This window comes from Neodiprion pinetum, chromosome 3 (assembly GCF_021155775.2).
Source record: "Neodiprion pinetum isolate iyNeoPine1 chromosome 3, iyNeoPine1.2, whole genome shotgun sequence".
In the NCBI taxonomy this organism is placed as follows: Eukaryota; Metazoa; Arthropoda; class Insecta; order Hymenoptera; family Diprionidae; genus Neodiprion; species Neodiprion pinetum.
The window spans coordinates 9,791,836-9,806,898 of NC_060234.1; positions in this window are offsets into that span (position 1 = coordinate 9,791,836).

Below are 15,063 nucleotides of genomic sequence, written 5' to 3' on the forward strand. Positions count from 1 at the left end.
AGCGGATGTAGGGAAGGTCGCTCGCGTTGATTTTGATAAATCGTTCATTTGGCATAGGACTAATTTTACAAACTTTATTTTTTAGTAAACAACAATCAGCAAGGGATTTGGAATCCAGCGGGGATTCGGGTGGATCCCAACCAGCCACCACCTCCGGGCATTGAGGCGCAACCTCAATGTCCCGGAGGTGTCAATGTACAGCTGGGGCCCCCGGTCCAGCTACAGCAGCCGGGGGTGGCGTGAAGGGTCAACCCTCCTTCGCGCAGCCCCAGTGGTATGGATGGCGGCAGGAGCCTCATCAGCCCCTAACGCCGGTAAGTAATCTTGTGTTGTCGTACACAATTACGCGTGTGCTCTTGCATTTTCTTCGCCTAGATTCCGGAACTGTACGGCGAGCGACAGGGGCTGTTGATGGCGGCCGCTGTTCAGCCGCCACCGCCGCCACTCCAGTCGCCGACGATGCTGGTTCCGCCGCCCTCTCCTGCTGCCTCTTCGGCGGCGAGGCCTGCTCGCGCGGCTAGCCCGACGCTAGAGGTACGTCCCCAACTACATATTTGATTGTTTCCAATTTTTTTTTTTTTCGCAGTTATTGAAAGAGTCTGTCTGAGAATTGAAAAGTGGTTTAATTGTGTAATTTTCAAAAACTAGGCAGTAGCCAGTATAATGTAACGATGACTATCAGTAGATATCTTCGCGAAGCATACCATCTTTTTCTGACACATTTTTATTGCCCAAGGAGTTGGGATGTTATACCCTCGCCGCGTGTGAACCGCTGTTTACTGTCATTGCCGTGGCGAAACAGTTTTACTTTTCACTGTTTTCGTATTTTATAATTTCATGTAGAATAGCTGCTCATCGGTCGAATATGCTCGTGACATTAGATCACAATTATTTGGTTGTTGATAGGAACGGATCACGGAGGCTGTCCGAGTGGCGGTGGCAGCCGCTATGGCCACCGGCGGTCCCGTTCATCGAGGGGAAGGCAGCCGCCAAAACCGGCACCGCCGCCGTCGAGGAGGTGGTCGGGAAAACCGCAGCGGCGGAAGTGGGGGGCGGAACCAGCCCACGTTTAATTTTTATTAAATTTGAATTTTCCGAATGAAATATAATTTTGTAAAATACTCTCCTCGATCTGGTCAGTACTATTCATCCCACAACTTCCCATAATCCTCCTATTTACGAATCACGTTGAAGAAAACCCTACCGTGCAGCCCGAGGGGGAAATAACGGTGAATTGTCGTGTCGATAGGTTTGTGAATTCATTATAATGCACCTGAATTAATGAAAACTAATTGAATTAATACGAAATAACTAAATTAATAAGCATTAACTGAACTACTCGAAGTTCTAACTGAAATAATGAATTCTGGAAAATGAAGTCGAGCTGATTTGAATCAGTTTGGATTCATGCCCGAATTATCTGTTTACTGCGAAATAAAATTGAGGTATTACTACGGTAAGCTCTATGGTGTGTAATGGAGCTCGATTTTTTTGAAACTTTTCATTTGGATAACGATTAATATCCTTACAAATTTTTACACAATTGTTCCATGCATTTACTAGAAAATCAGGGTTGAAGTCAGCACTCGTAACACGTATTTCCTATGCCGATACAATAAAACGCGAATGTTTTTTTTATATTGTACTTTACCCGTCCGCGTCAATCTAATAGAAAATAAATATCTGGCAGAGAAGAAATGCAGGTAATAATGTTTAAAATATTAGGAATTTTTCATTCATAGCACTTATTGATACACACGTAACAAGTCCTATATTCACGACAAAATCTCTCGTGCGATGGTTGAGGGAATCAATTCTACTTATTGATAAATGTTTTATTTGTGTATTGTTTGGCAATTTCGCCAGACATCATAGATGTTACATAAGTTATTTCGTCATTAGAAAAATTGCTTCATGAAAGTTCCTTATTTGATGGAAATTCACGGAAAACTGTTATTGTTTCACATTCAATAAACCCAAGGGAGGATTATAATATAAACGAGTGGTATTGAATTTCAAAAAAGGAGGGATAGTATTTGGAATCCAAAGAAGTTGATTCCTTCGAGAGTTCCAAATTTCTGTGAAATTTTATAGGATTGGAGTGAATCCGTAGAAAATTGTAACGTCTTCGAATGATTTTTTATGGTTTTTCGTAGCAATTTTCAGTTGGGCGCATGATTGACCGTGCCGGACTTTGATGTACAGCAGTAACACATACCCTCACTTTTCGTAGGTCGTTTACGATGCGGAAACCAACCCAAAACTCACTAGCGTATCCGTAGCGTATGCCATCTACGAAAAGTCACGGTATATAGTTTTATAACGATTTGTACCAAATGAGTAACTTTCAGGTAATTCGTCCAATGTGGAAAACAAATTTGGTAGCATCATTCAGAACTAGGCATAATTGACAAATGAATCGAAGCAAATTTTAGTATGAAATCCTTATTTGTTAAGAATTAAAAACAGAAAAAATTTGCAAGCAAATCTTCATCAGAGTTTTAACAAAGCTCGGCCCTGTAAAATATTTGCAACGAATCTTGAACCATTGTATGCGGTAATTGTATGTCTGTACAGTGACATAGATTTTTTGCGGGATGTATTTCCACTATTGTTAAACACATCCCGTTCAGAAACAATTTCACGTATATATTAGGGTAATCTTTAAAACACGTTCGCCCGATTGTCAACCGGCCCTCCCCCCCCTCCCCCAAAATTGCTATAAATAAATAAATAATGGTCTGTTCAAGAGCACAATTTTTTATCTCAACCCTAAACCCTGTGACGTGGATTTTTCCGCTCCTCGGTCACTCGGAGAAGATGACCGAGAACTTACCACATGCACAATAATTCGGCGTCCACGATGTCCCCTCTTAGAGTCTCGGATGCGTGACTGTTGTCCTGGCGCTCTTTTCGAAATGAGCCGCGGTCTGCTCCGCGTGCTCCCTAAGTTTATGGTCCGTCTAGAGTTCGGGGAGCCGTGTGGAACGCGCAGTAAAAATGCCACGTTACAACTCCCCCCCCCCCCCTCAGACGGGTCGCGGGGTGACAGAGCGCCAGCGCCAATTCCCGCGAACCGAACTCCTCGAGTGACCGGAACCTAGGGCCCTTGACGTCAGTGGGTCAGGGTGCTCCTTCCCAATCGACGGCATGCACAACCCCCAAACCCAAAAAAAAACACAATATAAATTTTCCTTATTTATATCTTATAATTAATCATGTACACCACCCAAAAGCACAACAAAAGAAAACGGAAGAGAAACATTAGCAGAAAAACAACGAACAAAAAATTTAGGAAACGAAAAAGGAGGAAAAACTATGCACATCGGCGGGAATGGAACTAGGTGAGGCGGCGGGCTCGCGGGGTCGCCCTGTCGGTTCGCGGAACTCCGCGTCCTCGTACGGGGTTTTCGACAGTTACCACCAGGGGCTGGATTTCTGGCCAGTGGGCCCTCAGGTGCGCGTCGGTCATCGTCGACCCCAGCGCGGCGCGGGCTCGCGGCGGCAGGTCCCTCACGCAGGGGACTGGTTCTTGGACCGGCCGCGGTAGCGGCTCGCCCCTCTCTTGTGCGGCTTGAGCGGCCGGGGTATTGTTCTCCCACGGCCCGCTGGGCCGCCTCCAGCATTCGGGGCAAGTAAATTTAGTGTGCCCCGGCCACCCGCATTGTCGGCAAAAAAAACCGAGTGGGGCATAGCACCGGGGGTAGCCATGCCCCCTCTCCCAGCAGTTGAAACATGCCCCCCGCGGCAGCCACCTCCTCCAGTTTTCTTGCGGGGCTCCCTGGGGCCACGGTCCCCTAGCGGGCGGAATGGAGGGAGTGACGGCCCCCGGCCCGGGCAGCAGCGCGAGTTGCGCCGCGTCGCGGAACGCCCGAAGCACCTCCGGGTCCTCCGCGGCGGTGTGGTCCACTGTTGGGAAAGTAATAGTGGAGGTAAAGTATACCGCACTTCCCAACTCCGGGTAACACGCCTCCCATCTCATCCCTTAACCTCTCCAGACTCTACGTACGGCTTCAGATCCTTTATATGGTGTTTTCCGAAACACTTCCCTCGCTATCTTCCAACTCATACACGACGGGCGAGATTACGTTGACGACACGAAACGGACCGGTGAATTTTAGCGCCAATTTTGCGGCGACCTGTTGGGCCGCTGACGACAGGACTCGGTTTCGCTTCCAAACCCAATCCCCTGCTTCGAAACGGACATCCTGGTGCCCTCGGTTGTAATAGTGCGCCTGTCGCTCGTGGGCCTCCTCGAGATGTTTCGTCACTAAGTCACGCAATTCACATAACTTCGCCATTCGGTCTTCCTAGACTTCGGGATGGGGAACGGGGATTTCCGCGGAACTTCCACTAGCCGACGCAAATGCATCCGTGGTTTGGGATCACGACCTAAGTTTGAAAACGCGGGACTGACTCTTAGTGAGCTATGCACAGCGGTATTATACGCAAATCGAAATTCGTGAAGGTGCACATCCCAGTCCCGGTCATCTGCCTCGATGTAGGCCACTATCATGGTTTTTAATACGCGATTCACCCTTTCCACGGGGTTAGCTAGCGCGTGATACGGCAGTACCTTTGCGTGGGTAATATTGTACGCAGCGCATAGCTCGTCGACGGCTTTATTCGCGAATTCCGTGCCGTTATCCGTCAGGAACACCTCCGGGGTACCCCATCGGGACAGCACGAGATCTTCTAGCGCGGCGAGGATGTTCTTCGCGTTTGATTTTCGCAAGGGCGCTACCTCCACCCATCGGGTAAACAGATCCTCGAAAACTAAAAGGTATTTGAAACCGGCCCGACTTCTGGGAAATGGACCCATGACGTCAGCCGCAACTACGGTTCAGGGCGTGTCGACGACCCGTCGACCCATAAGGCCCGCCGGTGGCGCTTGTTGCACCTTGCACTCTTGGCAGCGCTCGCAAGCCCGGACCATCAAAACGATATCGCGATACATTTCGGGCCAGTAGTAGTCGGCTTTCGCTCGCGCGTAGGTTTTTTAGACGCCTAAATGCCCTGCCTGGGGGTCCTCGTGGATTTCGGTGAAAATACGCGACCGCTGCTCCCTCGGAAGCACTAATTTCCACGGCGCCAAGTCCGCTAGAATGGGTTCGACTAGGGGGTCCGCCCGCAGATGATATAGCCGCCCCTCGACTACCGACCAAGTCCGGAACTTGTGCGGATAGTCCAGGAGGTCCTGGACGCGGTGTTGGTACCAGGGATCGATGACGACTTCCCAGGCGGCCTTACGCTCCGCTCCTGGTCTGTCGGTCCCAGCGACGTCGAGGCCGGCCTGCGTTTCCGTCCTTTCGTCTTCACCTTCGTACATCCGCGATAAGGCATCTGTCACATGGTGCATCGCTCCTTTTCGATGTTTGATGTCGCAATCGTACTCGAGCAAATCGAGCGCCCACCTAGCTAACCGACCCGTCGGATTCCGCAATTCCCGCAACCATTTTAGGCTTGCGTGGTCGGTTATCACCGTGAAGTGATATCCTTCCAGGTACGCTCTAAACTTCTTGACGGCCCAAATCACTGCGAGGCATTCCTGTTCGGTTGTGGAATACTTACGTTCGGCGTCCGACATGGCCCGGCTCGCGTACGCGATCACACGCTCGATTCCGCTAATAGTCTGTGTCAAAACGGCGCCAATACCAAAGCTACTCGCGTCGGTCTGCACGATGAACTCATGCTCGAAGTCGGGACTCGTTAGAACCGGAGCCGACGTCAACGCGGCTTTTATGCGTTTGAACGCCGTTTCCTGCTCGCTATCCCAGCCCCATTTCTTATTTTTCCGCAACAACCGGGTAAGGGGCTCCGCCACACTCGCGAACTCGGGAATGAATTTCCGATACCACGAAGCCATACCCAAAAATCGCCTCAATTGCCGCAGGTTTTTCGGCGCGGGATATTCGAGAATCGGTTCCACCTTGTCGGCATCGACCTGTAGGCCGTCCTGGTTCACCTTGAACCCTAGATACCGAACTTCGCTACGACAGAACTCGCACTTTTCCGGGTTGATGGTAAGCCCAGCCAACACTATCCGTTCGATAACGCGAGATAGCCATTTTAAGTGCGAACGAAAATCGGTGGTCACTACAATAATATCGTCAAGATACGCGAAGGCATGCGGCTCCATCTCTAGAGTAATTAATTTGTCAATTAACCGCTGGAAGGTGGCCGGGGCTCCGGTAAGCCCGTATGGCATTCGCACGAACTGGAATAATCCGCGACCCGGGACCGTGAACGCCGTTATTTCGCGACTCTCGCGGGTCAAGGGAATCTGGTGGTACGCCTGACTCAAGTCTATAGTCGAGATGTATTTGGCCGACCGCAATTTATCCAATATGCCGTTCATAAACGGTATCGGGTACGCATCCTTCTTCGAAACGCTATTCACTTTCCTGAAGTCCAAGCAGAACCGATATTTCCCGTTTGGCTTCTTGACCATCACGATTGGCGTCGACCACGAGCTTTGGGAAGGTTCGATTACTCCATCCGCGAGCATGCGATCTACCTCCTCGTTAATCGCCTCCTGCACTTTCGGAGATACAAGATAGTACCGTTGCTTGATCGGTGCGCTTCCCTAAACGTCTATTTCGTGCTCCGCGAGATGGGTGAGGCCCAAGTCTCCCGAGACTTTCGGTAATTCCTTCGCTAAGAATGCTTGTAGTTCTCGATTCTCGCTATCCGCTAGCTCTACGATGCCGCTACAACCTGACACATCCGTAACTTGGATCGGCCGACCCTCCTCAAATTCTTCTTCATGTTCCGGAACATTCGCAATCCTCCATGATTCGCGCGCACCGTCGATCGAAAAGCCGAATTTTCTTACAAAATCCATGCCGAGGACGCAATCTCCAACTGAGGTGGGGATGATCCGCAACGAAAACTCATGCGCGACACCCAGCAACGTTATCGGAAGCTCTACCTCTCCGGTTATTGCTTCTACCGATCCATTCGCCAATAAGACACTCGAACAGCTGGGTGACTTTACTGATCGTCCGTACTCTAACGCGATTTGGTGTCCGGCCGTACCGAGGAATGTTCGCGACGAGCCGGTGTCTAACAACGCCCTGACCCATGTGCCCCCGATACATACCCGCAAAAACCAGCGTTGGCCGAACTCCATGGTCTGCATCGGAAAGCACGTCGTGATTTCTCTCTCGACGCCACGCAATGTCGTGGTGCCATCCACTCGGGGCGCCGCGTCGACACTTAACGAGGCTGCCCGTCCGGGTTTCCCGAGCACCGCGGACAATTGGTCGAATACACCTCGGTGAGGTCGGCCGCGTCGAAGCCGGGTTTCCGCCACTTGGCGGTGCGCCGCTCGATCTGTTCTTTTGTGTCGCTATCGCCACTGCCTTCAACAATTTATCCTCGAGCCCCTTCACCTGGGCCGCTAGCAGCTTCTCTATCGTCTGCGCTACGGTGGACTCGACCCTCGGCTCCGCGATCGCGGCTAACCCAGTCTCGCCCCGAGTCGCCGCGGTCTTGGTCCGGCACGCTAACTCGCTAATAAATGATTCCTTCGGCGTGGGTGGGGGGCGGTATTCGCGCGACAGCGCGAGATTTCTTACCCGCTCCATGGCGAGATAAATCAATTCGCTCCACGTTCGAATTTCCCTTCTACGGGGGACTTTGCGAACTTCGGGCCGCAAGTTCTTGAAGGCCAAATCCAGTTGCTGCTCCATCGTATACGGACGCGGCATCCGCCTCAACAATCCCCGAACGCAGGATAAATATTCCGTCACCGACTCGACCGGTCCCTGAGTTCGCGACCTAGCCTGATCCTCCACGCGGCTTCCTACTGTCCCGTCCCCGAACCACATACGCAACGCCGCGCGAAACTCGTCGTATGTGACCCAGCTATCTCTCTCACAACGCAACCATTCCAAGGCTACGCCCGAGAAGATCATCGTAAGCGAACTCAACACTTCGTTTTCGCTCAAATCCGACAGACTTCGCCATTCCTCCAATCGCGTAAGGAAATCCTCGACACTTGGCTTGCCAATATCCGAAAACTTGAGGTTCCAACCTCGCAAAGCCCTCGGGATGTCACGAATCATTTCCCGGGTACGCGATTCCATAATTGGATCCCGGGCCCAAGCCGGCAGGGCAGTGGTCGCCACGTCGCGGGCAATTGTGGCGGGGTCGGCCGGTAACGACCGGAACTCGACCCGCGGAGCTGACATCCCGGCTACCAGTCGGGTGGAATCGATGGGCTGTTCGTGCCCCTGTCGCTGCCCTTGGATTGGGGAGGCCTCTCCCCAGTGCTCCTGGGTTCCGCTCGCCATCGAAAACGGCATCGAGTGGAATGGTATCCGCGTCGGAACTTGATACGCGGTTGGCCGCGAGGAGCTACCATACACCGCCGAGGTGGTGATAGCCGCCGAGGCGACGGCTACGCTCACCACCGTACTCGTCGTCGCTACCGTGGTAAGCCGGGTCGCGATGGTAATATTCACGGGTTCTAAGAGTCGCGAATCGCTAGCCCTTCGGGGCTGTTCACGCACCGGTTCTGCAACGGTCGCTAATTCGGCCAACCCCGCGAAGACATCCTCGTCCTCGGGTTCCTAAGTGACGGTCAGATCCCCGCGCGCACGCAAGAGGTGTCGCACGTAACGGTCGCGACGCACCAGCAAGTTACCGGTGAAATTCACCCTCGCGGTTGCTAATGCTAACTCGAGCTCATCGCTTGTCATGTCGTACAACCACGCGCCAACGGTTACCTCCGCCATGTTGACTTTACCCGCAAAAACGAAGAGCAGTGATGAAGATGAAAGCACGCAAAAAAAAAGAACAGTGATGAAAGTAAAAGCACGCATAATCAAACTATTCGGATCGAAAGACAAAAGCCGTAGGTAGAGTCTGAGCGCAAGCAAGGGTATCCAATATAGACCCTTCCGCGAAACTTGTTAAATTAATTCGTTATTCTCCCCAAGCCACAGCAGAATGTGAGAGAGATGTTTCCTCGTATTAGTGAAATCACCGCTCATATATTAGTGATATCATTATTTGCGAAATAAGAGCGCCAGCAAAAGAAATATTGTACACAAAATGAAACAAAACCACAGAAAAAAAACAACAAACAAAAAACAAAAGACGAGCTGAAAGGAAGAAAAAAAAAAAAAAGAAAAGAAAAGAAAAAGAAAAAAAGAAGAAAAGAAAAGAAGAGAAAAAAAAAAAAATATATCGTTGCGCCAGCAACAAAAAAAAATTTGACCGCAATGCTGAAAGCCGTCGTTGAACACACAGTAAAAAACAACAAAAAAAAAAATAGGGCGGCTAGGTGGTCTAGTGGAGTAAGTCTCCGGTAAAGCATCGCTAGATTCCAGGTTCGATTCCTGGCTCCGTCGTTAATTTTTCAAATTCACCAGTTGTTCAAATTTACATATTCTCAAAAAAAAAAATAATTTTGAAACCGCAGAAGACAAAGAAAAACAAAAAGAAATTCGAAATCAAAAATAATAACAAAAGAAAACAAAAATGACACAAGCAAGAGATAGGCGATACAGGCAGGCGATTTTATTCCCATTATTCGAGAGGGGAGGTACGGATATACGGGGTGTACTTTTTCGTCACCCGGTATATTCGTCAACTCGTAGCCTGAGTCGTACATCGCAAATTTTCGATGTTATTCGCCACCCTTTGTATACAATTTTATTTCCTCGCTACGTATTCACACCTGTCTCGCTGTGCTCCAAACGTCAACACGCTTGACCGAAGTGTCTCGCGACCTCTCTCCCCCGTATTCTCCGAACGCTGTTGTTTGGTTCCGCGAGCGCTAGCCGTTGCTAAGTCGAAATTTCCGAAACGCGCAATGCTACCATCTTTCTTGGAAATTGACAGCGGAAATTTCGCGAAGGCCCCACGCTGAGCGCTAATTCGTGACGTGGATTTTTCCGCTCCTCGGACACTCGGAGAAGATGACAGAGAACTTACCACATGCACAATAATTCGGCGTCCACGATGTCCCCTCTTAGAGTCTCGGATGCGTGACTATTGTCCTGGCGCTCTTTTTCGAAATGAGCCGCGGTCTGCTCCGCGTGCTCCCTAAGTTTATGGTCCGTCTAGAGTTCGGGGAGCCGTGTGAAACGCGCAGTAAAAATGCCACGTTACAACCCTCACGCCTATACTTGCGTTTTTTCTGCAATTTCGGTACTAATTTTACTGCCGCATCTAATCTTTTGGTCAACAATCTGTAAGTATGACAATTTTACGGACATCGATGCTATTATTAGATGAAGATATCCGGAGCGTATATGGGGCATTCTATGTCAATTATTCGCCATTTATATCTGCCTTTTTGACGAACAGGAATTAAGGGATAGGTATTTTCGTTTTTGGTAATGATTGTCTATCAAATCGATGAGAAAAGGCAGATTTAAGTGGTGCGTACTCGATGTAGAATGCCCCAAAACCCTTCAATAAAATGAAAAAGAATAATTTTTTTTGCGGAATTACGACTCAAAACGAGAAAAGAAACAAGTATGTCATTTTAATATCGGGTTTTGGAAAAGCCATGAGCATTTAAAAAAAAATTGTGCGAAATTTTGATAAATTTAAGGTGTTTGGATGGGTTGAGACAAACATCTAAAATATTTCAGAAAGACTGCTTTTGGCAGGTACAAGAAAGTGTAAAATTTTCGACATAATCGAAGTTGGTCGGGGTCACGGGTTGGTCGGTTTCGCATGGAACGCCTCGTTCACATACAGTCGGGCTACGTGCTATTACGAATACTTACCGCGATTGTGAACTGATGTTACAATCTCCAAACGATGCCTTATGATATGCACGAATTTCAAAATCTAGCGGTTATTCTAAGTGAGTTGTACATTTTTTCGTATCCACCCGAAAGCCTATGCTCTCGTCGGCACTGCAGATTGTTGCTTTAGCAGAAACATAGCACTCGTGCGTATTACCATGTCGTTTTACCATCTGGCACCGCTTCGGTCGACTACAGCGCTTCTGGAGGTTCAACGTTGAACTAAATTACAGACTGCTCGTGCATGAGAACGGGCTCCTGTCACCTGAAAATCGCCCGCACAAATCGTGTCATATTTACAGAAAACTGACTGGTACTATAGGTTTTCCCGGATTACGTGTGTGTTTTTGTACGTCGGTATCCCCCTGGCAAAAGTGAAAAAAATTCTGATATCGTACAAACGGTGAATATTCAACAAGTCGCTAGTCCGATCGACCATGTTTGATGCGACGTGATTTTTTTGAGTTCATCATTTTTTTCATCAGACGGTATCAGTGATCTGCGATAGTAGTGACTGTGATACAGACGTACAATTTTATTCAAGCTATCTTCCAAAAATTTTCCCAGTCAGATTCATAACCCCGTTTTATCAGGATTTGCGCGGGTGATTTCCCCGCTTCTGACGTCACGAAATATATATAGGACATGCCAGGTCAGCGGCACCTTAACTACTGATCAGATAGTAAAGCTTTACGCACCATAAATCTGTTGCTAAAGCATTTTCTATTATGATACCACACAGCTTCTATCAGTAGTATAGCAAGGGGGGTTCTACACGCAGATTCCTGTTACCGACACTTACCGACCAAGCCGACCAGTCCGCCTATACATTCTCCCCAGACTCAAACCCTTTTCCGCTCCGCGCAGCCCAGACTCAAACCCTTTTTCGCGATGACGTCACAGTCTGCCGTACCGTAGGTCAAAACCGTGCAACCTTACCGACAGTTGTATCGATCGAGGGTCAAAATCGTGCTGTTTTAGCGACAATCTTACCGACCGAAGGTCTGTAGTGCTCGCCTGCCAACGGTAGAGGGCGCAGCGGGGGCGAAAACTTTTTTACCGTCCCGCATTCTTCTCCCACGATAGGACTGCTGATGTGTAACATGAACCACTCCGAATTCCTTTCCCACGGTAGGACCGCTGATGTGTAACATCAACCACCTCACATTCCTTTCCCACCTCATCAACCACGCGACATTCCAAAATTAATAGTTCGAAGAATTGTTTTTCATCCACTCGGATATCGCTGACGTGTAACATCAACCACCTCACATTCCTTTCCCACGTTATCAACCACGTGACATTCCAAAATTAATGGTTCCGAGAATTGTTTTTCACTTACTCGGATGTCGGTTTGATATGCAAGGTCAACCGATAGTCGCGGTACATTCAAAGCCATGGATCTGCGGTGTTGGGTTACCATCGCTGTTGGAATGCTAAAAGGTGCGCGCGCATACACAAACATACGTATTTGATATTAGCTCCGTGAAATTCCTTACCCTCCACCAAATTTCAAATTATGTGGTGGGGGAACGTTATATAAGCGAGAAGTGAAAACTTCATCGCCAGTCTGAAGCTGTTCTTCTTGCAAATGAGAAGTGCTCTGGAACAACAACGTGAATTGAAGAAACGACTAGAACTGCTCCTCAAGAATATTGGAGAAGTAAAACATCTGCTGAAAATCAGATCTGACCTCAATCAACTCACAAGAGATTTCGAGCACATACAACTCGACCGTAACGATCATGGACTTTTCAAAAATTGAACGAAGTCGCTTGCCTGGAGACACTTCTGCCCTTGAAAAAGCTTTCGGACCTCGAAGTATACTTCGAATACCGGGTCAGTGGCGTTCGTCGGGTTAAAACGAAATTTGGAGACAAAATCGTTCTGGACTTGGATGACTCTTCCACGATTTTTCTGCCCAACCGACTGACCAAGGCCCTCCACGAAAATGAAGATTTGTTCCAGAAGGTGACGACAGCCAGTAAGGAGATACGGTTGCATCTACGCTATCTTGGCGGACCGTACGGTCAACTTGAATTTGTATACGTATAATCTGAGTATCGCATTCGAATATCCAATGTTCTGTGTAAGTCTTACGTTCAATAAACAAAAAAAGATTGAAATTATGAATATTTTTCCATTTATCCATCTTGTATACCTTTAATCCTACGTACGTTTTGTACCTTGTAATTGTATCTAGAATTAAGTCTCAAAATCTAAGAAAATGCTACTCCGAACACCACTAAGCAACGATGGAGGGTTTCGAGCTGCGTCATGTAATGTGAACTCTACGATGAGTATTTGGACGGGTTCAGACCGGAGTGCAAGGTCGGCCGATAGCTGCAGTACATTCAGAGCCAAGGATCTGCGGTGTCGGGTTACTATCGCCCTGGGAATGCAAAACATAACTCGGTTTGAGTACAGCTCGGTCAAGGATGGAGAGCAAGGTCGAATCTTACATAAGCTTCGTATTGAAAAAAATTCTCTCTTAAGAGCTAAGGTGAAGGTATAAAGTTATTTCATGAACATTCTTTAAAAAACAGTGTTATTGAGTACAATTTTTAGAGTACGGTTGACAATTACTTCACAAAAATAGTACAATAATTCTATTCAACAGTATCATGACCAGGGTGATATATTCGCCAGGAATGCGGGACCGTTCTTGTAGACGCTTCTGCGCAGTAACACAAATCGTACAGCCTCGCCATCCGGACAGTACGATGATTTTGTAGCCAATTCTGAAGTATGCAAACGTTTTGTGCTGCACAGATTGCGTTGGGTATTGTGTGAAGGTTGCATCTCAGAGACACAGCTGAAGTTTTTTGCAGGGTTTCAAGCGACGGGCAGTCAAAGTCCAGCATATCGACGATTTGAACTTTCGGAACGATTTTTAGCAACCAATCTCGTTTTTCTTCTCCTTTTACGTACACGGTTTGAGCTTTGCACAGCCTGTCTTCAATGGTCCGCTCAACTTCCTCAAAAGGTATGGTTCCACAGCTCCAAGGTAAACCGCGAAAATCGCGTTCTAACCAAGAATTTTGGCTTTTGTATTTGACGTCCAGTAAATTCCATTTGTAAGATGGCTTGAAGAAAAACACTGATGGAGATGCTTCCGAGTAGATTGAAATTATAGTCCATTCTTTTAATGTGAAGGTATTGTTGAAAGGTCTACGAAAGCCTTGTATGTCAACGATAAGCTCCATCTTTGAACTGTGCGAGATGGTGGGAACGGGTCAGCTTTTATACCAACTTTTTCACCCCACCACTGAGCGGGTTGTATTCGACAATACGATCGTGAACAATCAAGCAGTACGCCGATGTTTCAGCGGGAAAGTTGGCTTTAGCTTCAAATTCAAGACGGATGTCGACAGGTCCGTACTTCAAAGATTCGTTTTGTTTTGAACAGTCGATAACGAATAAGGGGACGTCTCGAAGGAATTCACTCTTTGTCAACAACGGCTCGGGGTTCTTGTCGTAGTAGGTAGCTTGGAAGTTTGCGTACATCTCGTACAGGAGCGCGTACAGATTACGACTCATGTTGAGGTTCAGGTTACCGTACGGATAAGATTGAGAGTTTAAAAATAGCTTGACGTCCGTGATATTGCAATGATCGAAATGACTTGCGTTCTTGCCGGTCTTGTTCTTTCTACTTGTTTGGAAACTCAAAATGACGTACCGAGGTTTTTCAAGCTGAGTGGAAGTTTTCACAGTCCAAACGTGTTTTGATGTTGTGGGAAGTAAGGGATATTCGTACAATTCCCAACTGCGGAAGCTCATCGAAATAGGCGGATCTCTCTGAATGAAATTTAGTAGATCAACTTTTTTCTGATCCGCGAGTTTCAAATACGGTATTAACCATTCCACTGCATTGATCGTGATTTTAAATTCCTCCTCTTGAGTCTGCATGATGGCGTTGACGTCAGTTTTTGATCCCGTCAAAATTAACTCATGTTTAGCGTTGACAACGATCTTGCGGTAGTCTTCGGCGAAACCCAATATCATGCTGAGCGGTATCAGTACGTCAAAGTTACCATCGGCATCGGTTAATTTTTTCTTCTCTTCTACATCGAGCCATCCAGCGTTCTCCATCAGCCAAGTCTGACCAGGGTGCAGGGAAGCGTAACCCTTCATGAGACTTGTCAAGCCAACGTTCTTGCTTCTATCAACCTCAACTGCGTTAATTTCGTAGCGAATTTCTTCAAACAGATGACAGATGGCGTTGTTTACGAGCTGTGTGTTCACAGTAGCTGTACCATCAGGTTTGAGGAGTCGTCCGTGGATATGTACCGAA